General features: G+C 41.3%; 1 protein-coding gene across 2 annotated transcripts in view; it reads right to left on the bottom strand.

The window, feature by feature from the left end:
- The window catches only part of TBL1XR1 (transducin beta like 1 X-linked receptor 1), a 176,795-nt gene extending 149,880 nt beyond the window's left edge, over positions 1 to 26,915 (bottom strand). For both annotated transcript variants that reach the window (XM_018047615.1, XM_018047609.1), the window contains exon 1: positions 26,681 to 26,915. The gene's annotated coding sequence lies outside the window, so the exon portion shown is untranslated. The remainder of the gene's footprint in view (positions 1 to 26,680) is intronic.

Below are 27,561 nucleotides of genomic sequence, written 5' to 3'. Positions count from 1 at the left end.
ATTAGGGTATGGACATCTTGGAGGAGGGGCCTTTATTATGCCTACCATAGAAAAGAATGGAATTTATATGAAACTTAAAAAGAAACAAAAGTAATCTGCAGGGTTAGATAGTAGATCAGGTGAAGAGCAGGACTGACCACAGTTGGGAACAAGACAACTTTTTCTATAATGAACATGAGCCTTGGCCTGAACTGGGTGGTTATACATGTATATTTATTTGTCAAAATTCATTGAATTAAACACTTCGAATGGGTACCTTTTATTATATCTAAAGTACGCCTCGTTTATTTTAAGTCATAAATACTATCTTTAGTAAGTATCGTTTTAGTTGGTTCTTAACCTCCGTACTCCAACCTATCTTTCTCATATACTGTAAGCTCCTGCTGTGGCGTTTTCAGTAAAACGATCTATATGGCTAAGGAGAAAGTAATATTTACCACTGAAGAAGTAATAAACACTCTTGTAATACTGTTTTTAAAGAAAACACTGCTGCAAATTCCAGTTCAAACACAGGAATTTAGGACAAGGCTACAAAAAATGGCAGTGGTAACAACCCAAAATTTGATATTGTATAGTAAGAAATGAAAATGCTGCATGTTAGTACGGTACTGCTTCTAGACAGAAGAGAGTTCAGAAGCAGTAATTCAGAGGAGCTCAGAAGCCAATCTACCAGGGTGTGGCTGTGACTGGGCAATCACCTGCGGCACCACTGGACAACCACTAACAACCTTAAGGTTATATAAACCCAGAAAATTAGTCACCTGCCTGCAGTAATACAAAACAAGTATTCTTCTACACACACACAATATAACTCAAAAAACAGGTATACCCATCCTATAGGCCACATTTAAACTACTGAGGCTAGCACTAAGACGACATCTCTCCTCACCTCCAAAACTAAAGCTATAAAGAAAATTAAAAAACCATCAGCATTCAAAAAGCCTCAATGTAAAAATACCCTTTTAGAGTTTTAGAGCTCCAGTTCTAAAATGTAAAAATAACAGGAAGAATTCCTTTTAAATTCCTGGAGTGACAAGAGTTTTTTTTGTTTTGTTTGTTTTTTACTTATGTGGCACCAGATAAATTTCCTCAATGGGAGAAGAGAAGAAATCCTTTTCCATCATGGGTTTAAAATGCTGGGCCTGATTCTTGCTGCTAAGGAAAGTAAATAGCTCACTTCCAAAACTGAATGAACAAGCTTCTTGAAATTATATCAATTCTCTAATGCTAAAAAGATTCTCTCCAAAATGGTAAGTAAATTACCACTTACAGCACAATTTAAAGCATCACGTTGAATAAGGACCCTCTATTTTAAAACAGAGCACTTTCAACACTGTTATGAGAACTGCGTGATTTATTAAAGAGAAAAACCAAATAAAAGTCAATATATATTTACACACATATAAATAACAAGTCTGATCAAAATTACTTGAAAACACAAAGACGTAAAATTCTCATCACATTTTTTAGTAGCATGAGTTTATATCCAGTCTCTCTTCTTTCTTAAAATAAACATTTATAATAACCCTTCCAGGTATTAAAGGTATATAAGCCCTTAATATTCTAGCAGAAAAAGAATAGAGGGGAAAAAGTCACCCAAAGAAATGTATAATTATAATCAGTAGTAAAGCCTAAAAAAAAAGTACTACTTCCTATGACACCAAGAAAGGCCTCTCTAAGCAAATAACCCTACTGCAGCCACCTAGTGCATGGGGCTTTGACAAAGATTGATCATGACCCTTCACATTTTCAAGACAAGCTAGACACTACATCTTTATAAGGACTCAAAGTTTCAGTAAAATGTCACATACTTTAACATGCTAAATTTAGCAAGTTAAAATTTTTCAACTAAGTCACTCTGCTATAAAGCAAAAATTAGCACAACACTGTAAATCAACCATGTGTGCGTGTGCTCACTCAGTCATATCCGACTCTGCAACCCCAGGGACTGTAACCCATCAGGCTCCTCTGTCTATGGAATTTTCCAGGCAAGAACACTGGAGTGGGTTGCCATTTCCTACTCCAGGGGATCTTCCCAGCTTAGGGCTCGAACCTGTGTCTCTTGCATCTCCTGCAGTGACAGGCAGATTCTTTACCACTTCAATTTAAATAAATTTTTTCAAAAGCATAATAAATGCATCAAGGTCACTGATATCACCATGTTCATGTACCTAATCTCATAGTTTAGATCTATTTCATTTACTAACATTAAGCAGTGGTTAAGAGCATAGCTAGAGAATCAGATTAAGTGAAATCATGTGCAAATCTAAGAGAAGAGAGAAAAGAGGAATGCGAAGATACGTAAGTAAGAGTGCTTTTCTCTCGGAGCTTGGTCAAATAACATAAATTAAAGAGCTGCTGGAGGCTTTGTTCTGCTGATTTGTGGACCAAGTTTGCAGAAAGAAAGAGGAATCATATAATGTCCAGAACAGTCTCCACTGAGTCCTCACTATGCTCCCAATTTCACAACATATCCTCACACCAAATTTCACAAGATACTTTCCAATCAAGCTTTTTCATCAAGCTCTCAGTTACTGGGTTTTGTAATTTTAAACTCAAGAGTCCCAAATCATAAGACACACCTAAAGTCTATGACACTGTAGAAATGCAAAAAATTAGAAAGTACTTATCAGTCAAAACCAGTTAAATAACAATTTTATATACAAACAAATCTACACAACACAAACACAAATGTACACAAACACATTGGTTTTAAAAATCTGATAAATGTTTAACACTGTAATTTTCCATTTCTGTTATTATATAATAATTGTTTTTCTAATAGTTCTGCCCACCTACTATCTCAGACACCCAAGCCAATTCCTGCCTTTCTCACTTTTCATGAGGTTATTTTAGCTGGTCTATGTGCCCTTTAAGTTTTCTTTTACCCAAAACCCTTATTAAAGAGAGATTTCTGCAAACAGTAGGCAAACAGATTATTCCCTGCATCTACCTCACATTTTTATGTACCTTATGAACCTCTTAAGTTAATTCCATTTTCAATTAGTAAAATGCAAGTCGGAGACTCTGACCTCAGCACTACATGTACATAAAAGATAATCACTGTAAAACGGCCACTAGCACCAGACTTGATTCTCCCAAGCAGCACTGGCCAAGGCTGTGAATATTCAGAAGGCAGTAAATAGCTCAGCAACATATACAGGACAGTGGTTTTGTTATTGCTATTGTTGCTTGTTGTTTCGTTTTTCTGTTTGTTTTTTAGCCTTTTCTGAATTACATGTTTATATATTCATGTATACACACAAAAAATTACTGAACCAGGACATTATAATTTCTTTAACTGAAGGAAATAATTCAAACTCATCAATGTAGAGAAAAATGCACTTCTCTGATTTCATACTGTGTATCAAATGTAAGATACAGAGTCTTAAAATAAAGATTTTTTTTTTTTTTTACAATTAGTGTTGGCCAGCTAACATCACACCATACCTGTCCTTGTTTGTGATTACACAACCAGCATCAACATTTGCAGAATGGAGGTTAGCAACTTGGGAAGCTGAAACATTAGCTGGCCACTCTTTTACACCCTACAAATCAGAATTAAGATAAAGAGGTACAGAAGCTGGTGAATACGAAAAGTTTACCAAGGTTCATAAAGCTAGAATAAAAAAAAATAAACTAGATCTGCATGACGTGCTCATTCACATCCAGCTCTGCAATCCCATGGACAGCAGCCATACACCCCCCACCCCCATCCCCCCACCCGACTCCTCGGTCCATGGAAATTTCCAGGCAAATATACTGGAGGAGCCATTTCCTCCTCCGGGGGATCTTCCTGACCCAGGGATCCAACTCAAGTCTCTTGTGTCTCCCACACTGGCAGGTGGGTTCTTTATCACTGGGACACCTGGAAGTTGCTGCTGCTGCTGCTGCTGCTGCTGCTAAGTCGCTTCAGTCATGTCCAACTCTGTGCGACCCCATAGATGGCAGCCCACCAGGCTCCCCGGTCCCTGGGATTCTCCAGGCAAGACTACTAGAGCGGGTTGCCATTTCCTTCTCCAATGCATGCATGCATGCTAAGTCGCTTCAGTCGTGTCCGACTCTGTGCGATACCAAAGACGGCAGCCCACCAGGCTCCCCCGTCCCTGGGGTTCTCCAGGCAAGAACACTGGAGTGGGTTGCCATTTCCTTCTTCAATGCATGAAAGTGAAAAGTGAAAGTGAAGTCAGGTCTACTTAATTGCAAAGTCAGCTTAAGAGCAAAGCCTCAATGGCTTTTAGGTGTTCGTTTTGTTATGTTTTCTAAATTCTTTAAAGAAATGCTCCTCCCATCTCCCCACCAACACTCTCTCTGGTACAAAAGACAATAGAGAAACACAACAGTAAGTCAAAAGGCACCTCGGAAGTCCTACTCTAAAAGTGAAAAATTAGGGGAAATACTTTAACCAATATATTCCATGACTATTTTCCTCTCATTTATCTGGAAGAGTAGTACATACAAAACTAAAAGTATAAGGTAAAGATTCTAAGAGGTAAAAAAAATCATGTCAGTTTAATAACATTTTCCCTATTGTACAGGAAAACGTGTGTGCACTCACTCACTCAGTCGTGTCCAACTCTTTGTGACCCCATACACAAAATAAAATATCATACATTTGGGAACACATTAAGTTTGTTAGAATATGGTGACTTCAGAATGAAGCAAGACTTTCTAAAGTATACCACAAAACTAGGAGGCAATTTTGAAACAATTAAAATTTTAATCAAAATAAAGTCTACTTTACTTATTTAAAGTTTACTCACTGTGATTTCTGCCAGGCAATCAAAAGTAAAAGATACACTACAAACCAGTAAAAAACATATTTGTAAACTCATATCACAATGCGCTTATAAACATACACTATTAAAAATAACTCCTACAAATCATTCCAAGATCCATCACCCAGTTAAAAAACAAGTCAACAATGAACACATGAAGATACTCAACATCATTTTCGCACAGAAATTCAGATTATAATCATGAGATTCCACTGGAAAGGCTGAAACTCAAAGGACCAAGATACGGGCAACCAAACTCTCAAACACTGTGGAAATATTGGGTAGCTGTTTGGCAGCATCTACTAAAGTTAAATAGACATATACCTATAACTAACGTATAGCCCTTAGTCCATTTCTAACATACTATAAAGATGTAAGTTCTTAGATCTGCCAAAATACAGATATATGAATATTCGCTGCAGTTTTATTCAGAGAAACCAAAGCTGAAAAAACCCAAGTACCTGTCAATCCACAATAAAATTAATAATGGTTATATTCCCATATACAGCAGTGAGAAAAAACAAAACACTAACACAACAGGGTGATGACTTACAAGCTTACTAAATGTATCTACAGTTGACCCGGGACATTGTAGTGGTTACCTTTGGTGGCAAGACTGCAGGGGGAGAACAGGAGAACCCACTGCAAGGCAAGAAATGTTCTCTGTCTTGACTGTGGTAGTTACATGAGTTTATGATATGTTAAAAATTAACACACACAACTAATTGATGGTAAGAAATCAGAAAGTGACTGCCTGAGGTAAGGAGAAAGGAAAAGGGGATGGAAAGGAAGCCTGAAGGAACTTACTTCTGGGCAGTGGAAACGCTCTAAATCTTGGAGGGCTTGGTTATATCGTCACATAAAAATGTCAGAACTCATCAAAACCGTACACTTAAGATCTGTTCATTTTACAGGAAATTACACCTCAATAAAAGAAAGTTCACCGAGTTTAAAATGTGTATACTGTACGTTATACAAGTTAAACCACAACGAACAACAAAAAAATGGTGAAAGAGTCCAAAATACAATGATAGTTCACTGAAAGAAATGACCAAAATATATAAAAAGATGCTCAAACTCACTTAAAAACATTAAATATCATCTTTACTATCATGTAAGCAAAAAGCAAAACGGTTTTATTTGGTTAACACGACGTTGGCAAGAGTGTGAGCAGTTACTCACATTGGGATCAGTGGTGTGAACTGTGGCAGCCTCTGGAGTCAGTCCAGCAGTGACTACACCACTTGCTTCCCGTGGCTCAGTGGTAAAGAATCCGCTTGCCAAGTAGGAGATGGGGGTTCAATCCCTGGGTTGGGAAGATCCCCTGGGAGGAGGAAATGGCAACCCACTCCAGTATTCCTGCCGGGAAAATCCCACGGACGGAGGAGCCCGGCAGGCCACAGTCCATGGGGTCGCAAAGAGTCAGACATGACAGAGTGTGTACTCGCATTCACACAACCTGTGAGTCAGCAGTTCCAATTCAAGTAGTTCATCACACGAATGCCCCTGCACATACAGGCGACACACAACAAGGTTATTCACTGCAACACTGTCTGTAACAGCAGGAGACTGAAGCAACCTAAACATCCATCAACTGGGCAAACAAGTTGAACGTGCTACGGTATATTCATACAATAAAACACCTTACCACCACTAAAAAGGGGAAGGCGAGCTCTTCAGGTGTTGATATGAGATCTAAAATACATCAGTGAAAGAAGTGAAATACAGCAGAGGGACTAGCATGCTATCATTTGTGTCCAAAACAATACTGAGGAAATTATACATGCACTGGATTTTTTATACATGGTATTTCTCTGGAAGGATAGGGAGGAAACTGATATCCCTGTTTGGTTCCAGGAAAGTAATTGGTAGCTAGGGGGGTTAGGAAAACAGGAAGAGAAAGAACACTTCTGAATTTCAAACATTTTGAATAAATTACCCAATAAAACCATTTTCAAAGTAGTCATCAGCTTTACTTACTATACAGACATATTTCTATAAACATGTAAAATATATAATGATCATAGACTCCCCCAAAAAAGTATGAGTCTGTATTAAAATTTTGTTGTTTTTAATCTTTAAGAAGTATCAATAGTTTGAACTGAAGTTGTTACAACTGAACAGAAAATATTCAGCACTACTTTGTCCAAGGAAATGCAGATTCTGAGCCCCACCCCAGACAGACAGTAGAAACTCTGGGGGTGGGGCTGAGTGATGTTAGAACATGTTTTAACAACTTCTCCAGGTGATCCATACTGAAGTCTGAGAACTACTGACACAGTTCTTGGTTAAGACTTGCACTTCACACCTCTGTCATGGCAAGAGCCTCAAGAAAGCCAACACATCCGCCAAGGTGCCAACAGGATGATCTGATCACATTACCCTCCAACTCCTTTGAAATGTCCTTCAACTCTTCAGAGCTTGGCTTGCCCCCAGGAATTTCACGATCTGTATCCTGCCACCACTGCCCCCATCTCCCCCAACACCACCACCCACATATGGGTCTCTAGACCTACCTCACTCTTCATCATCCCCAGTGGCCTTGACAATGCTTTTCCTCCTCCTGGAATAGCTTCTCTCCCTTACCCCTCCTCTCCACTCAATTTCACACTCAAGATCTAGTCATTTTCAAGACTTGTTCCACATTCCATCTGGCCCAATTCAGGCTTAAGTACCCCTCCCATGTGTTCCTAAAAACAACCGACGCTATCCTTCTCCGGCTCTTATTACTTCCTGTTCACTTGTAGTACAGTACCTGGCACATAACAGGCCCTCAGTGTATGTTGGAGGCGGAAAAAAAATCTGCTTTTTCACATCTAGACCCCTTGGCATCAATGACCACGTCTTATTTGACCCTGGATCCCTACTAAAAATGTTGGCATACGAATATTTTTTAAAAGTTTGCTGAGTGAATAAATGTGGTTCAGAAACCATAAGAAAAATGTGACACAAGCCAATAATGACACTTTGTAAAATCCACATAAAGACATTACTTTCTGAATTAGAATAAAATTTTGCTGTGATTCCAATAAAAGGGAGCCAGAGTTTCTTGGAGACATGGCTGATTTCTAGGGCTAGGAAAGGAAAAATATAAGATGAACCTGGCACAACTTGCTGGTTAGAAAGAGATTAAAAAAACAAAGGATGGGTCATGTTGAAAGGGTACCGAAAGCAGCCTAAGTGAGTTCCCAGTGGCCAAAGCTTGAATCTGAGCAACAAAACAAGGAGTTATTAATATTAATGATATTAATTTATAACCCAAAGACCAAAATAAAAATCCATGAATCCACATGCACATAAACAACTGAAAAAATAAATGAGTGAAAAAGAACACATTTGTACAGAAAAATCCAATTAATACATGTAGAAGGTATGAGAGAACTAAAGTCACCATTAGAACCCCCCAGCAATCACTGGTGCAAACAATGCCCCACTGACAAATGCTCAAATTACTGGGCAAAACTTTAAAGAAAAAGGCTACCTACACATTCTTAGAGCACCTTCCCGAAATATTTCTTGATTACTATAGTAACTTCAACAATTATCTACAAGTTCTTTGATACTTTTCTTTCTAGCAGGTGGAACTTAACATCCTTCACATTCAAATAAGGGCTGAAGTTAATGACTTACTTCTAATGAATGGAGTATGGAAAGCAGAAAAACAGTAACTTCATAATGAAGAAACTTGCTGAAATGATAATACTGTGGTTACATTAGGATTAATAAAACATGTTGTTTAACAATTAATTTCACTTATCACTTCTTTCAGTGTGATTACTAGAAAACGTCAAGTTACATGTGTGGTACTCAGTACATGACTGGATAGTTCCAATCTAAACAATTCTGCTTGTGTGCCAAGTCGTTTCAGTCGTGTACAACTCTTTGTGATCCTATGGACCATAGACCGTCAGGTTCCTCTGTCCATGGGGTTACCTAGGCAGGAACACTGAAGTGGGTTGCCACACCTCCCTCCAGAGGATCTTTCCGACCCAGGGACTGAACTCACGTCTCTTATGTCTCCTGCACTGGCAAGCAGGTTCTTTACCACTAGTGCCTCCTGGGAAGCCCCTAAACAATGCTACCAACAGATAAAAGCATAATAGCAGTCCTTATCAAGTGATCAGGGTTAATAACACCTGTAACAATTGATACCATGTAAATGCAGACATGTGCACTCGATACAAGACAGGCACATCACCTCTGTGGTAGTCATCCCTGAGTATCCATAACCTCAGCCCTGTACTCTTCTGTACTGTCTAAAATTATTTAAAAATAACAAGCTTTTTAAAAAGCAAAATTTATGCAATTTTAATTACATAATGTTAAATAGTACTCAATTTAGATTAATTTCCTAGTTATCAAACTGAGATTCTAATGACTTTTATGCTAATAAAAACTTTTCAAAAGCTTTGACGATATATGAAAATGTGACTAACCTAGAAAAAATTATACCCACTAGAATCTTCATAAACTAGTAAAACTGTATCAATTCACTTTTTTGGTGACTATTCTCCAGTAAATACCTAATTCAGTTACCCCTCAGTTAAGATTCATGATGACACGGGCAATCTCCCGCTCCCTTCCTTGGTCCCCGATTTTATCCATTAGCCATTTGGACAACAAATTAGTTCCCCATCCTCACAGATCCACAGTTTTCATATCCCCGTTCTCCACAAAAAGAAAAGCAGTAGCACGCCACAGAGAAGAAAATCTGGTTGCTCCATTCGCTCCTGAATTTCCAACTGCCTTTTTTTTTACCTCCAGAATTCAGAAATGTGGATGAGTTTGCAAGACTCTCAGAAATACGTGGTCTCGTTCTCACCAATAACACTATCAGATCAAGTTTCTCCCTTCAGTCCAGAGTTAGGCCTTTCCCCCTGAAACCATCATGTCATTCTTCATGCACTATATCCAGGGATAAAATACAATCCTGCAGTTAGGCTAAACGTTCCTCACTAGTTTATTGCCACAGAAGAATGTCCAAATTCTTTATCACAACAGAGCAGTCATTACGTGGCATGATCCCTACTTACCTATCCTGCCTGTTCTCATCACTCTCCAGCTTTCGAAGCTTATGCTACACATAAACCAAACTGTTTGCCAGAAAAGACCAACTTGTTTGGCGTCTCTATGCCCTAACATATATCCTCTCTCCTTTTGTTGTATCACTCACATAGCTACTTTTATTGTAAATTATTTTAATATACACAGATTCGCAGTAGTTAATATGAGCAACACTTGAAATTTATTTTAGTATTTAAAAAATTACAAATGTGAACAGCATTTTCTCATAGTACTTAAGAGATACACTTTCAGTACAACTTCTAATAAAACCTGCTGAAAAATTATTGCCGTTGACAGTCAGCAATCATACAATTAAGGGCATTAAAGAAAAATCATTCTCAAAAGTGTGTCTGATGCTATCTCTTTCAGTTTTCTCTACAGTGAAATCAGATGTAACAAATGTTTCCGAACTCAAAGATTATTGGATTAAATAAAAGAAGTGTCTTTTCAGACATCTAAAAAATATTTTCTTTATGGCTTTTTCAAAATTAAGACAGTGTCAAAGAAATGCAAGCATTTTCTTTAGGAAAAAACAGCCCAGGTATTGATTAACCTGAAGAGACCAGTATAGTATATTTTCCATTTAATTTGGCTGAACACAGACTTAATTTTTAAATTATATGTGCAATCTCAGGGTCAAAGAGCATTAACTCCAAAAGCAACCTCAGGGACCTGGTTCAGTGTTTTGAAGATGAAGCAACTGCTGTCCAGAAAGACTATCTCTTGGGTGGCAGAAGGCTTTTTGTACACAGCTAACCATTTTATTTTAGTGAATGCTGAAACACTGCTCAAAACAGTAATCGTTTGGAATATAAAACCTGTTAATATTACATGCTAAAATTATTTAACTACCTAGTTAGGATGAAGGTCGTTATCTTCCTCAGGGATTAAAATATTCCCTAAATATGTATAATTAACTTCCTGATAACTTTCTAATAGCTGATCTCAAATACTGCCTTCTATTAGCTGTTTACCAGAAGCAATGCGAAAAACAAAACAAACATAAATAGCATCAAATTATTTGCTGTGTAACTCATTTTGAGAAGACATTCATTTGAATACTCATATTAGCCAGAGACTGAGTTCATAAAATTACAATTGCTACCACACACACGTGTGTTAGTTGCGCAGTCGTGTCCGACTCTTTGCAACCCCATGAACTGTAGCCTGCCAGTCTCCTCTGTCCATGGACTTCTCCAGGCAAGAATACAGGAGTGGGTTGCTACTTCCTTCTCCAGGGGATGGATCTTCCCAACCCAGGTCTCCTGCACTGCAGGCATATTCTGTACTGTCTCAGAGACGAAGAGAACCCACATGAAAGATCTCAATTGTTCATTTAAAAAACGCATCTGAGTTTGAAAAGACTGGGAACCCCAGAACAAAAAAAGAAAAAAAGAAATGTCACTTCAGGTCAACTTTCTCCCTTCAATTCAGAGCTAGGCCCTTTACCCCGTGAAACCCATCTCATCATCTTTCACACACTATATCGAGGAATAAATTATAATTTCCCGAATTGTTAAAGGAATTTTATCTGACAATCTATGGTGGATTAAAGGCACCATCCCCCAACCATAAGCGGAGTCCCATTTTGTGAGGCGGTGACGCAGCGAGAGAAGGAGGGGAGAGGCTGTCTGCCCAGCCGCCCCCGATCTCACTCAGTCCCCATTCCCATGGCTCCCCCGCCCGCCCCGCCACTCCCACCAGGGACCGGAAGCAGCCGTAGTTTTGATAGGCCTGTGGCCACGGTGGACACCGTCCCAGATTACACTTGCCAGGGGGCACTAGCGGTAAAGAGCCTGCCAGTGCGGGAGACGCAGGTTCGATCCCTGGGTCGGGAAGATGCCCTGGAGAAGGGAATGGCAGCCCCCTCCAGTACTCTTGCCTGGAGAGTTCTGTGGACAGAGGAGACTCGGGGGCTTCAGTCCATGGGGTCCCAAAGAGTTGGCCACGGCTGAGCACTCACGCAGGCAAGAGGTTTTCAAATGAAACCCAGAAAGAGGTAGCCCCTCCTCCACAGCAGGAGAAAACAGAGAATGAAAACCGGCACTGGCCAGTGTTCTCCTCCCTGCGAAGGAAGCAACCCTACTGTGAGAAAGGGAAGCTCATCCACAAACAAGAGACAAGAGTATCAGCAAAGATGACCAGTAGCTTTCAAATCGGTGTGCTTCTAGCTGTCTCCTAAAGCCCAGCTGGCTCAATGCTCTTTCTTACAAATGAGTTGCCTGATCCATTTTGATTCTACTCCCTTTTTGGCTTAAGCTAGTCTGAACTGAGGAGAAGGCAATGGCACCCCACTCCAGTACTCTTGCCTGGAAAATCCCATGGACAGAGAAGCCTGGTGGGCTGCAGTCCATGGGGACGCTGGACATGACTGAGCGACTTCACTTTCACTTTTCACTTTCATGCATTGGAGAAGGAAATGGCAACCCACTCCAGCGTCCCTGCCTGGAGAATCCCAGGGACGGGGAGCCTGGTAGGCTGCCATCTATGGGGTCGCATAGAGTTGGACACGACTGAAGCGACTTAGCAGCAGCAGTAGCAGCAATCTGAACCGAGAAAGGTCTGAGTCATATACCAACTTTGGGAAGCTGACCATGACTCTCAAGACAGAATATCACAGGTAAATATAACTAACGGTAAATTTCAAAATCTCCTGAACCTGTACAAAGCCTAAATAGGGGTAACCAGCCCTTGTCATTTTTCATGTATGAAATACACATCTTAAAATGAAGTATTAACCTACTAAAATCTAACATTTATGATTAACACAAGCACATATTCAAACTGGTTTATCAATTACCCATCTGTGTTTTTCTTTTCCTGTTTCAAACACTGTAAGTATGTTTCTCCAAGAAAAGCAGACAGCACTCACATATGTCCTTGGACTTCCCCAAATGGAGATTCCAAGGCAGTAAACTCTCTTCCAACCCTCCCCTAAATGCTGACCTTTTAATGAATTATTTCCACTATTCTATTGTAAGGACAAACCAGTTTAAGTCTATCAGCTGGTCACAAAAACATTCCTGAGAGAACAATTCACTCAAATATTTACTGAACTATCAGGTCCTGTTTTAGGTCCTGGTATGACAAGACAGAGCCCATCCCTGTTCTCAGGGAGTTTAAATTATAGCGATGCATTTAAAAAGATAAATCAACAATTAAGGCTATCAGAGAGAGAGATAAGTGCTAGGTGACTGAAAATGGCTAGGGAGTGGGCAGCTACTTCATTGTGACCTTTCTAAGGTCTCTAAGAGGTGAGGGCATTGGAACTGAAATCTGAATGACATAAAAAAAAAAAATTTGCCATTACAATCTCAGGGCAAAGCCTGAGGCCGAGAGTAAAGCAATTAAGGTGTTGAGACAGGAACAAGCTTGTTCTGTGGGCGTGGAGCTGGTGTGGCTGGACACAGTGAACAAGGGGAAGGGTGCCATGAAACAGGATACAACTGCGAGGTGGCCAAAGGGCAAATCATGTGCTGCTGGAACCTGCACAGGCTAAGGAAAAATATTTCAATTTTATGTTAAGTATGATGGAAAACCCACAGAGAAAAAAGAAGGAAACTGACACTTTTTGAGCATTTTATATATTATCTACACAGCAGTATGTACAAATGTCTCTGCCATGCATTCTATAAAACTATATATGCATTCATGTAAGTTACACCATATGTAACTACCTTAGTATTTATCAAAAGATATGCTGTTATACACAATTTCAAAAAAACAAAAGCAGCCACTCTTCCTGTTACTACCAGTTCTCAGTTATATCAAGTCACTTCTACATCAATTTGTCAAACCAAATGAACCAACCAATACTATCTATTACCAAAACATACATGAAGAAAATGCAAAACAAGTGAGACTAGATAAAAATAAGGCAGCCAGCTATTCACAAGAATATATGACCCCAAAAAGGGAACAAAGCAAGTAGAGAAGAAATGAGAAAACATACCTAATACAAGAAGCAAAGAGCCTACAGATACGAAAGATTAAGTTATCTACTTAAACAAAAGTACTCTCAGGCAGACAAGTAAACAAAGTGTAAAAAAACGCAAAAGCTTATTCTAGGATGAATCCTGTGTTCATTCCATTTAATAGTACTCTGCCAGTTTTAACAACATTACAAGTGAAAATGTTCATCTTTTAAATGTATAACCTTAGGAATTTTTTAAATCTGCAGATGAATTTTAAACTTTAATTTATTAAGTATAAGTGTTTCTTAAAACATCACTGAAATGTTGTTGCAAAACTGAAAATCTTACCTTCCCTGGTTTCCAGAGAGCAACTATCTCCCTCTGACAAAAGAATCATCTTTTATACCTCAGTAAAGCTGGAGGTGTGCAGGGGGGCAACCTCCACTGTGGAAGGCTTCAAATGGTAACAGACACATCTACCAAGATTGCTTATCTCTAAACTCCACTCCAACACCCAGTGTCTCAGATTATCCTGGACATTTTCAACAGTAGCTAAAGGCAGAGGATCTTGCCCCACTTCACCCTAACAACTGAATATTACCATACCCATTCCTATTTCTTCCCTCTCTGATCCTCCTCAATCTTCCATCTCTGTCTCATCATCAAATGAGAATGTAATGCCACTGCCAGCCTACATTCAGTAACAGAAATTCAGGAAAAAAGTTTAGGGTAACCTCATGTTAGAATGTGGATAGCCGTAGGTCAGAAGAAGAGGTCAGAATTAAGACCCAATTTGGGCCACAGAGTCACCTGCACTGCAATGCCTGGTTTAAAGAGACAAGGGGCATGGAGTGTGTTAAGCCCTAAGGGAAGGCCACGGTCAAAGGGGAGACATCAGTAGATGTTTCGACTGAACACACATACCAGGGGGTCAAGCAAGAAAGGCATTATCAGTATCAGGTAAAAGTTCCAATGAGGGGTGGAGGGGAGACCAAGGAAAAGTACACGAGTACCACGAACATGTGGACAAGTCCACAAAACATCCCAAAATCAAGTGTAACTGCTAATGTCAGGTCAGGGTCTTTGTTTCTTTTAATCCAGGTTTTTATCATATTCACTGTCTCTATAAGACACCAAAAACAGGATGTTAGATCATCAAGCAGACCCTCACAAGTCTTAGAGAAAGAACACAAATCCAAGTCAATGAATTTGTGAAAATGGATAGATCCCTTTTCTACTTCTGCATATCTGAATCACTGTCTCAGAAGTCAGGGTTTATACTAGAAAACCTGTACCTCACTCAGAGAGCTTCATGGATTCAGATCAACATGAATGCAACGTCTACCCTGTGCAAGGCATTGGACAGATGCTGAGGAAAAGGTGAGTGAAATGCAACTGTCTTCAAGGAAGGCCATGCGCATTGAGAGAGTGTTAATCAACAATTAACACTCAGTCAAATAGAGATGTGTGCCAGAAACATGATCAGTGGGCACAGGCCAGGATGTTAATTGAAGGATGTCATAGAAGGAAGCTTAATCTTCCATCAAACCGTGTAACTTTAGCTGGTCAATATGTTAAGATATGTTAGTTTTAAATAGTACAAAACAATTACCCATATTTCCTTCCTGATGAGATATAAGAAATTTGGTATGATGGTTACTCCCTTGTTAATAATTAACGCTCTTATGAGACGCACCCAGGGTTCTTAATCCAGAGCTGTTCAGAGATTACCCCTAAAAAAGCCTTTTATATTCACATTTATTAGCAACCAAAATTCCTTACGATTTGCATGTATACGTTACAAAAATTGGGGCATCAGAACTTCAGAATCCTAACAGAGCCTCAGAATACTACCTAAAGACGTGAGCACCAATAACTGTAATTATCTATGCCCTACCATTCAGAGCAATACTTTGCTTCTGATTTTTGAGTACTGACTCTAAATCCAGTGAATAATGAAATTATTACTTGTAAAATAAAATCAGCTTACCAGTTTATAAAAGCATGTTTAAAATCAGTGTAGAAAACGAATGCGTACCACATATTAAAGCAAGCACAATTTCCTGAAAACTTACTTATTTTTACACCCATACACACCCGGTGTTATAGGTAACACAGGGTGTGTATGGGTGTAAAATACTCATGTATTTCTGAGTGAAAGTCCAATTCCAAGTTTGCAGACTGTGTAACACTAGTATTGGAAATGACTGATCATCCAAGCAGTGTCCACTGAGAGCCAGAGCACGCTGGATCTCCCAGACTGGAGAAAAAGAAGAGTGATTCCACCCCAAAAAAGCAGGAAGATTTTACTGTTTTTAAAAGGCAGTAACTTTGTTTTCTCTTGATGCATCTTATCAAGAAGTGACCAAATTCAATGCAAAACATCACTGTAAAACAACATATGTATTAGAGACACAACAAAGCTCCACAACACACATCCTCATTTTAGAGGGAGCAACAAAAGCTCAGTCGCCAAATCCAGTCACAGCTCTCTGAACTGGAAATGGTAACCATCCCCTTCCCTGCAGCTGCCACAGAAAGCCACGATAGTTTACAGGAGAGTGTCACTTTCCTGTCTCTTTCCTCAGCTGTTGCTGTTGCAGCTAACAAAAGCACCAAGCAGTAGCTAGCATTTGAGAACATCCTATATGCTGGCCCCATGACAACTGCCTTCACATTTCAATCCTCACAACTGCTCTACAGAGAAAAATTCCCATTTGTCAGAGTGGAAACCAACTGGAGTGGTTACATAACTTTCCAAAGCCATACAACTGATAAGCTGGGGTGCTGTTTGCTGTGCTGAGTCGCTTCGGTCCTGTCTGACTCTCTGCGACCCTACAGACTATGGCCAGCCAGGGTCGATAAGCTGGAGTGACAGGATTCAAATCAGGGACGCTGAGCTCCAGAGCCTGAGCTTTTTGCCACAGTAACACCCTGCAGAAAGAGTTTACTGCCAAAGATCAGACACAGAGCCTACCTAGGCCTCTCACTGCTGAAGACAGAGGCCCGGCCCTCAGGAAAGGGAGGCATCAGGTCACAGAGCAGAACGTGATGCCCATGAACAGATGCTATCTTCTCAGAGGTTGTTCTAGCTTAAGTTGAAAACTATGAGCACAAAATAAGGCAAGACCCTCTACTGGTAAACAACCAATGAACAACTACAACTGACACAATTACAAGTGACACCAACTGCAACCCAAATAGCATCAAGATCTAATGTATCTATCTCCCTAGAGTCAATAACACATTTATCCAAACTCACAAGTAATGTTAGAATCCATGCAATATCACAATCCACAATTCCCCTTATACCACAGACTATCATAATTACTGAAATTAACTACTAAACTATGAGAACTTTCACCCAATTTCCTAAGCCCTGACAAAACAACACTTTTGAAATCAGGCAACACTGCTGTAGCCAACATCTCTTTGCATTGAGTTAATTTCAAATTATCAACCATGGACATGACTCGAAAATCATCAGTTTGCTATCACTAAACAATTTCACTATGACCCAGTCATGACACAGAAATAACACGTTTTAATCATATTCAGTGACTAATTCTGCCAACAAATCTGAAAAATAAAAATAAGTTTTTGCAAAAATATATATAGTTCCAGCTCTTTAAGAACTGACTGGAATGCATGGAATAAATGAACAGTTTTCTGTCTTCTTTTGACAGCTCAAACTGAAAGAGCTAGGAAGATTAAGAATTCTTAACTGGCTGTCTTGCTCTTTCCCAACTGCTCCTTTTTTTGAAATGGTAATACTAACATAGCAAAATTCAAGCAGTTCTACAGATGAACATAAACCTTTCCCACATCTGGCCACATGATCTCCCCACCTCAACCCCACTCCCCAAACCCTGTCACTGGTCTCCTGTGTATCCTGCTGGAGTCACGTGGAACACACAAGCACACACGCAACACACACAAGCACACACGCACACTCCATCCTGGGGGTCCTTCCCATTCCTCTCCCTGTTACGCTAAAATGGCACAGAGCTGTACAAGACCTTTTCTGCCTCCACGTTTTTTCATTTAAATGTATCTCTGAGAAGATCTTAAAAGTACTAGAATTTAAACATCAAATCTGACCAAAATCTGTATAGAAACAGTACACACAAAACATCTCTCACCAGGTGCTAAAACTGGTGACCTCTGCTGGCAGGACATATAGAAGCCCAAGGTCAAAGAAGTAAAAAGGGTCTGTTAGTTTTTGCACAAGAATAGGGAAGTTATTGGTATTTCCCTGATACAGCAACAAGCTTCACTCCAAACCCCAGTTTAAGATCTCCAAATATATATTTGCTTACTAAGGAAAACAGACAAAGGTGATTTAGGGAAAATCCATCACTTAAGTGGGTGAAAAATTTTCAAGTATACTGCATTATGGAGAAGGCAATGGCACCCCACTCCAGTACTCTTGCCTGGAAAATCCCATGGGCGGAGGAACCTGGTGGGCTGCAGTCCATGGGGTCGCTAAGAGTCAGACACGACTGAGCGACTTCACTTTCACTTTTCACTTTCATGCACTGGAGAAGGAAATGGCAACCCACTCCAGTGTTCTTGCCTGGAGAATCCCAGGGACGGGGGAGCCTGGTGGGCTTCTGTCTATGGGGTCACACAGAGTCAGACACAACTGAAGCGACTTAGCAGCAGCAGCAGAATACTGCATTATACATTTTAAAATAAAAGATGATAAAAAAAACATTGATACAGCTACAAACAGCATCTAAAAATTCACACACATATGATAAATTTTATCCTATAAAACAATAATCATACAGAAAATGAAAAAAATATTAAGGAAATTCATTCATTATCTACTCCCATTACCTTATTTCACAAACCCAAAGTAGATGACCCAATTGCCTTACACTGTCAGTTAATGACATCTGACAATCGCAAAATAGAAATGGAACAAAATTAGTACACACTCTACCCAATTAGCCTGCTCAAATTAAGGGGAAAGCATAAAACACCTCTCCCTAACCCTTAAGTTGTGCTCCATTAGCAGTTGAAGGTAACCACCGAAATATGCTATTAACTGTGAAACTCTGGCAAGGTGTTTGCTTACACTAATGTCAAGTACTTCCTATTTATTATTCTTTGTAAGATGCAGATTTTTCAGTCCTCCAATATACTAAGAAAATTTAGTTCTCTCTCAAAAAAAAAAAAGAGTCACAAAATTAAATCACAAAAATCTCAGAATTTTAATATAGGAATTGATTGTATAAGTATCGGTAGGATGAAAGAGCGAACTTTAGGAAGCATTTCATCTTATCCTCTTATACCTTTCTGGAAGCTAAATGACCTACCCACATGACTATGGTTTTGCAAAAAAAAAAAAAAAGGCCAAAAATTCACTTAATAGTGAATCCACCATTCAGGTACATAAGCAGTTAAGAACAAAAACACAAACATCCACTACCAACCAAGGCACTGGTCACCTTGTTATGATGCCTATCACTCAGGATACAATGCAGAAGGAAGGAAGGGGGAAGGGAAGGAAGGAAGGGAGGGAGGGAAAAAGAGGAAAGCAACGGTACCAACTTTGATCTCAGACAAAATAAAGACGCAGATTGGTATCTAGTCCTTAACAAATAAAAATTCTTTGTTTTAAACTACTTAAAAACAGAAAACCTCACCTTTGTTTAAAAAAAAAAAATGTTTGAGAGTCCTGAGTACAATTTCACATAAAAATAACATAAAGAAGTCACTGGAATGACCATCTCTGACCCCTGACTGCCGTGTTTTCTTCTGTATTTTAAATTCTACCTCCTGAAAGAAATGTTCAATAAAGAGGGAAACAGGTGGCAAACTCCCCAGTTTAAACATTCAATACCTAGTCTTCCTCATTTATTCCTCAAGTTGATCATTTCACATAAATATCTTCCTTAACCCTCTGGAACTCTCCATTTACTGAAATGGAACTTCTGATCTTCCAGCATGACCCTTATGGTCTGACTGTACTATTTCTGAGCTGTGACTCTAAGCTCTCACAAAGCAGGGTAACATTTAACTTATTTTGACACTGAAACCTTCTATCTTAAAACTCTAAATGTTAAAAATTTCAAAAGGACATAATACCAAGATAGTTGCCTTTAGAGTAAATTACCCAGGTGGACTGGTACCTCTTTACCACAAAAAACTACTGAAGAGGGAACTCGCTGGTGGTCCAGTGGTTAGTTAAGACTGTACTTTCACCGAGGTGGCACAGGTTCAATCGCTAGCTGGGACACTAAGGTCCCACATGTCGCCTGGCCAAAAAAAGGAGGAAAACTATTGAAGAGAGATGGTTACAATGACGTTCCTCTGGGAGACCCATCGACGCTGTATGATGGAGAGTTAACACATTCATAGTAACAGCTCAACTGGGATTCCAGTGTGGTCAGAAGGCTGTCACATATAGTGAGAGCTAAAAACATAACCTTATTTAGACATACTACTGAGAAAACAATAAGCAAAAAAAAACTGACAATTAAACAAAATCCAAAAATCTTTAAGTTTCATAACAACTAACACAAATATAATCAGATAAAGACAATTTAGCGTGACATGATTCCCAACTAGACTAGGTTTTTCACCAGGACTGTGGCTACTATCCCAGGATTAAGAGAATAAAATTATCCATTTTCATTTCACTCTAAATAATGACTAGGTTCTTTTTCTCCCCTTCCTTGTCAACACTGGCAACATCAAAATTCAAATTAATGGTTATGTGACTATAGTATAACTAAACTTTGAAGGCTTAATTCAAAAAGAAGCTTGACACAGTACCAAGAGTGAAACAGGACTGTCACTGTTCTTATTTAAACATGGGCCCTCATAGAAACAATCCATTGTATCATGAAGATAGTATAATACAAAAGTCAAGAATTTTGCTACATACTCTAAGGAAAATTGGAGAAGGAAATGGCAACCCATTCCAGTATTCTTGCCTGGAGAAACCCATGGACAGAGGAGTCTGGTGGGCTACAGTCCATGGGGTCACAAAGAGTAGGAGATGATTGAGCAGCTAAGGAAAATGGTCTTTTCCTTCAAGAAATCTAATGGTAGTTGAGGCAATGTGACACATTCTCACAAAACAATAAATAATTACGGAGTATGCGACATTCATTAAATCCAATCCAATCTGAGAGAAAAAATAGCCTGAGTCAGGATGGCCAGAAAAAGCCTCATGAAAGTGGGACTGAAATTAGGCTATAAACAGGACGAAGGGAAGAAGAGCACACGCAAAGGCAGAGTAGTGAGTACGACAAAACTGCAGTGTTTATTTGATAGGCAAGCAAGAAGCCCAGTTGGCGAAGAGTGGGAAATAAAGCTGCACAGGTTAGAATGGAGCCTTAAAGGCCAGACTTGAAGCATATGAACTATATCCAGTTGGCAAAGGGAAGCCATTACAGGTTCTTCAGCAGGGGAACTGACATGATGAACCAATATTTAAATGAACTACACTGTCGGCAGTTAGAGAAGATAGAAGAAAGGCTGCCCAAAGCACCCGGCCAGAAAAAGAAAGCAATAACCCAGAAACCTAAACCCATTCATTCATTCCTTCCATCACCAAGAAAAGAGACTGCTGGTTAAGACTGTGGCCTAGAAAGTCAGACACACTGGGCGGAAGTCCCTCTCAGCACCCCTTCCTTGCTACCTGAGCCTTTGTTTCCAAGCAGTTGGTAATTAAAAGAGCAGTCACTCCCTCACAAGTACCTGCCAAAGCACCTTTGTGCTCCTGACACATGGAATTCTAGTAGTAGTTGACACTACTGCTGAATTAAGAGTGACAAAAAATGCAAAGGGAAAATAAGGCTCAAGGATACTTCAAAGGAACAGAACCTCCAAGCGGAACTGTCTTGATAGCAGCTGAAAATGCAGAACACTAACACAGATAAAAGGTTGAGACTGAAGAAAACATTTATAACCTACTTAAGGTAATCACTCCAATTTAAAAAGCAGATCCTAGACACTGCGGATCCATCCTCGAAAAATAAAATCTCTCTTTATTTAAAGAGTTAGAAAAGGTTTCAAATGGTTCAAGCAGAATTTAAAAGTCCAAGTCCAAGCAACAGAAGGACAGCAACAAAGACACACAGAAGACCCACCACTGCCTACACCAACCATGAACTTGGTATCGCTTCCACTTAGCGTTATAACCCAGCCTAATGCTTCCAGTAAGCCTTACTTAAGTCACAACTTCAGGAGTAGATAAATTACGCTAAGCATATGTCAACTATTTTGCCCAAGAATTCAGGAAATAAAACTGCTAAATACTTTCTATGACATTATGCCCCTACTTAAATAACAAGTAAATAAAATGTAATGCAAAGAAGCAAACTTCAAATCCAAAGCCATCATCATCCGGAACACCTTACATTTCCATAATGCTTATCTGTCAGCTACTGCTCTCAGCAACTTACACATACTTTTTTTTTTTTTTAATCAAAGTGTCCTGATGGCTCGGAGGTAAGGAATCTGCCTCCCAACGAAGGAGAAACAGGGAAGATCCCCTGGAGGAGGAAATGGCAACTCATTTCCTTCCATGTATTCTTGCCTGGGGAATCCCACAGACAGAGGGGCCTGGCGGGTTATAGTCCATGGGGTCGCAAAAGAGTCAGACACGACTTAGCAACTAAATTCAGCAATAGCTGATTTACATTGTTGTGCTAATTTCTACTGTACAGCAAGCGTCTCAATTATACATACATACACATTTTTATACATACATTCTTTTCCACTATGATTTATTCCATGAGACTGGCTATAGTTCCCTGTGCTATACAGTAATTCGTTGTGTATCCATTCTAAACGTAGTAGTTTGCATCTACCAACCCCAAACTCCCAGCCCATCCGTTTCCTTCCCCCTCCCTCTTGGCAGCCGCTAGTCTGTTCTCCGTGTCTCTAAGTCTGTTTCTGTTTTGTAGATAATTCATTTGTACCGTATTTTAGATTTCACTCATATCATACAGTATTTTTCTTTCTCTTTGACTTACTCCACTTAGAATGATAATCTCTAGTTCTATCACATATATAATTCTCTTAATCTGCTCAACTCTATGAAGTCGACTGTCCCACTACACAGAGGAGCAAACTAAGACACAGTGGAATTGTTCCCACAAGGTGATAAAATTCATAAGGGATGAAGCCTTAGTCTGACGCTGGGGAGTTCACCTTGAGAACGCCTGACAGAATCTGTAAGCTGCACAAAATGACTTTTATCACTTTTCTTACAAGTTTTCAGAAATATGTGCTCTGAGGATCTGCTTTTCCTTCTTAAGTATGGAATCACATTTCCTTATTTCTGCTGGCAGTGTATGGAGAGGCTACATCACTGCAGTGAGTCTTAAAGTCGGAAACACAGCAGTGGACAAGAAGATTACATCTTACTAATAAACAGTTCTAGAGTTAAGCCAATGATACGTGAGCCTTATGAATTTCATTTATCCACACAATGACTTGACCCAGTTGGTAGCAACCCCAACTATAGAATTATAAACTTCATTAAAAACAGTAGTTTTTCAAAGGATATCTGCAGATAAGACTGACAAAACTTAGGCCCAACTAAAGTCATCTAGAAAGAAAATGGACTAGGGCTCAAACAGAGGTCTGAATACTAGTGCATCATTTGATCCTTTTGTGGCCTTGAACAAGTGAATTAACTTATCTTCACCTCACTGGTTTACCATCCACAAATACTACCCAGCTCAGGATTAGACTGGGGTATGAATGACATAGCAAAGCACCTCACACCTTTCCTAGAGCACAGCCCAAGCAGAGTTCCTTTCCTTGGACTCTTGATAATAGGGCTATTAACTGTACTCTTAAGGAGTCCAAACCAGGAGGTGGTAAACAGTAAACCTCTCCAGCATAGCCTCTCTCACATAGGTTTCTTAATTCAAGTATCTCTTGGCAATAGAACAGGATATACCAACATGTGGTCTCCAAACCAGACCACACTCTTACCAGTTGTCTGCTACACAGCCCTGGGGTCCTAGCCTTTCTGTACTATGGGGGTGTATAAATAACTCGATGTTGGCTGCTTTTTTTTTTTTTTTTTTGGCATGTTAGCGACTTACACTATGTCATTTGAAATGAGTCAAATTCCATGTACTACAAAAATATAAAGTCCCAGACAAATGCCAATATTTCTGCCATCTCTCTCCCCTGACTTACAACTATTCACATTCTTCTCAATTCATTTTCTACAAATAACACAGAAAATGAATAAATCCAACAAATTATGTCTTCCTCAAAATGTGTCAAGTCAGAAATTCTATGTAGTAATAACTGCTGTAGTAAATTGGAGATGAATCCTTTATCAGCTACTCATTTGACAAGGTTGTACTTATATTTCATTGCCATATATGAACAGATATATTTGTTCAACAGGTTGTCATTCAAAAGGTCCATTAGTCTCATCTCTTATCAGTAACCCCTATGTTTATAGTAATTCTGCCCTTTCTGCATATTAGCCTGAAAGGCTCCCAGTACACAGGAAGTAGTTACTTATTCTTACTCTCCTCCTGGGCATGTTCTCATGGTAATCATGATAAATCTTATGTTGAGAACAGACCTAACAAAGATCTCTGAACATGCGCCAAAAAGTTATTAAAATATTCAATACTTCTTTGAAACAACCAATGAAAAACTATAACCTTCACAAGGGGTCATTCCATTTACCAGGGGTGTTCCCCATATTAACAACCAAAGCTGGTACACGTTGGAATAAAAAAAACCTCTTATAAAACTAATGGTGAACCTTGCAACAATTTTTATGCCATTAACAAATAATTAAGTTCCTTAACAGTAAGAAAAACTTTTTCCTTGTACATGTTGTTTTCATACTCCATTCGGTTTAGTGCCTTGCCCTCTAGGTCTGATTCTAACAACTCAAATGGCAAAAAAAAAAAAAAAATAGTCGTTTATGGATTTAATGGTTGTGATTACATATATTACATGGTGCAAGACAGCAGAACTGGGGTGAAAACATATATATTCCAAAGCAGCAGGAAAACCTCGATTTAAGAGCAAAAAGTATAAACACAAATCACAAGCCTAACCACTCTCAGGCATATTTTCTGCTGCCCCTCCTCCACAGGTAAACGCTAACTATTTCTAGAACGGCGCTCAATGATAATTTCCGAAGCTTGCTTGCCATGAACTCCCATGATACAACCCAACATACACACTGTTTTCATGGAGACAAAGCTGCCCTATTTCGCCAGACTATAAACTTATTAAAAGAGTGAGAACGTACAGTCCCAGGAAGTCAAGATTACTAAAATACACCAATGCAGCATGAGTCTGATTTAACAAAAATGAAAATAAACCACACTGGGAAAACCAAAAAGTCACTCACTGTATCTTCAGCGTGTAATCAGGATATTTATCACTTTTTTTTTTTTAAGTAAATGAAAACACCACCAGGGCCTCATATTATCCGACCAGATAAAGGAGTCTTTAGGAAAAAAGGGGGGAGGAAAATGATTACCTAATTATATGGGGGAGGGGGAATTAAACCATTCAGACTAAAAATAACCTACATTTCACCCACCATATTTTATGAGCAAGCTTGTTTAGATCAACAGAAGGGTCTTCCTTGGAAAACCAGAAAGCCAACAGTCAACTTCCCTCAGTCAACTATAAATCATATAGGCACTAAAACTCTTCACCTTGATGCCCGCACAGTCCACCGTTTTAAGCAAACTCCAGACACAGAAAAATCTAGTTTTTAACTTGGTTCCAACACTTTAGTCATTCGTAATCACCACATTATTTTCGAGAATATCATTAGACAAGCTAAGAACGGGAGCGTTTTTTAAAAGCCATTACAACTCAAATTTTACATGAAACACACCATTTTCACAACCCAAATTTATTCTCGGTTGCCCCTGCAAAGTGATGCCTATTTCAGCAAATTAGGAACTTCCAAAAATACTGAACACGCTCACACACGCATGGCTTCCCTCGAGCTGCCATTTCAGATTAATATTTCACTGAAATAAAAGTCTGCTGCTGTTCAAAAAATGACATCGGTTGCAAAGAGGAAGTTACCGAGAAACCACCCTCACAACGTGGCCTTTACACTGTCAGAAAATAATGTGACTCTGAGCCACCCAAAACTTACCAGGAAGCTAGCAATAACTTTGCCAATTCTACACTTCTGAACCCAACTTCAAAAAGGCTCTATCAAATGCCTCCTCAAGACGCTAAAAAGCTCTAAGTTACAAATAAACACGTCCCGGAGTGCGGCCCTGCGGCCGCGCGCCCCTCCCCCCCTGCACCCCCGCCCGGGACGCGCGCCCCAACAGCCGCCCCCCGCACGCCGGCCGGGGTCGCCGCGCCGGGGCCTGGGCCGCGCCGGGGGAGGGGCGCGGACTTCCATCGCTGCCCGAGGTTTCGCCAAAAAACGTGCACCGAAGCCCTCTCCCCTGCTAAAAATAGGCTATCAAGGAGTCGGCCTCATGATGGCTCCTTGATTCAATTTGCTGCAAATTCTTTCCTGAAAGCCTCCCCCACAGACACACACACACACACACCACACACAAAAAGGGGGTGTAGATGCACGAAGGGTGGAAGAGGGGGAGCAGGCCGACGTGCACATTTTCGGGGACAACAACATAATAAGGGTGAGGATCCCCCGGGACCAGGAAAGGGTAGGGGGTGGGCAGGCACGTGAGCATTTCAAAGAAGCCTGGGAGAGCAAAAAGGGGGGATGGGGCACCCTAAATGCCGTCCCTCCCTCCCCTCCCCCATCAAACCCCTAGCTCCCCGAAGGGCCAAGTTGAAAAATGCATGTTCCACTTGCGCCCATCCCCCCCACCACCACCGCGGCCTGGCGCCCCCCAGACCACCGCGGCCCGCGCCCCCCGCCCCGGCCCGCGGCCGCCCCAGCCCCGGGGTCCGGCCCCTGGCGCTTACCTGGAAACGGTGGCCTCCGACGCCGCTCCCCCCCTCCCGGGAATGGAGGCACAAGGAAATTCCCCTCCTCGCCGCCGCCGCCACCTCCAACCACCCCCAAAATAACCCCTCCGGGGGGTGAGAGGCAATTATAACCCCGGCGAGCGGAGGGCGCGGGGGATGGGCGCCGGGCGGGCGGGGGCGGGGAGCGCGGCGCGGGTCCCCAGGTGGCGAGCGGAGGTGCTCCCGCCGCGGGGGGAGGGGCGGGGGCGCACGCGGCCGGCGGCGGGGGGAGGCGGCGCGCGGGGGAAGGGCGCGAGCGGGGAGAGGAATTGAGGCAGAAGGTAAAAGCTGTTACTAAGGGAAAGAGCCAAACGGTTCGGAGCAGCCAACGGCTCAGACACTCAACACTGGGGAGAGAGGAATGGGGACCAGCCAGGCACAAATGAGCTCGCGAGGCCCGCGGCGGCGGCGGCGGCGGCCGCGCAGCAAAACAAACCCGAGCGGCCTGCGCCGGGCGGGCGCGCGGGGGAGGGGCCGGCGGGGGAGGGGCGCGGCGGACGCGGGGAGGAGGCGGCGGCGGCGGCGCGGCGGGGGGGGCCTCCGCCGGCCCCGCTCCTCTGCCTCCCGCCCGCCGCGGCGGCGCTGGGGGCTGGGCGGGTGCGGCGCAGGCGTTTAAAAAGAAAGCAAGACCCGCGGGCGCTCCCAGGCGCCGCCGGGCCCCCGGCCGCCCCGCCCCCACCGCCGCGCGCCGCCGGGTGCGGGGCGCCTCCGGGCCGGGTGGGGGCGGGGAGGCGCCGGTTAACTTTCCCGGGGAGGCCAGCCGGGCTCCGGCGCGGTCGGGGGCGGCCTGGCCCCGCGCGCACCCGGGCAGCGCGGCGCGGCCGGCGGGCCACACGCAC

This window comes from Capra hircus, chromosome 1 (assembly GCF_001704415.2).
Source record: "Capra hircus breed San Clemente chromosome 1, ASM170441v1, whole genome shotgun sequence".
In the NCBI taxonomy this organism is placed as follows: domain Eukaryota; kingdom Metazoa; phylum Chordata; class Mammalia; order Artiodactyla; family Bovidae; genus Capra; species Capra hircus.
This window is presented reverse-complemented; position numbering and strand designations above follow the sequence as displayed.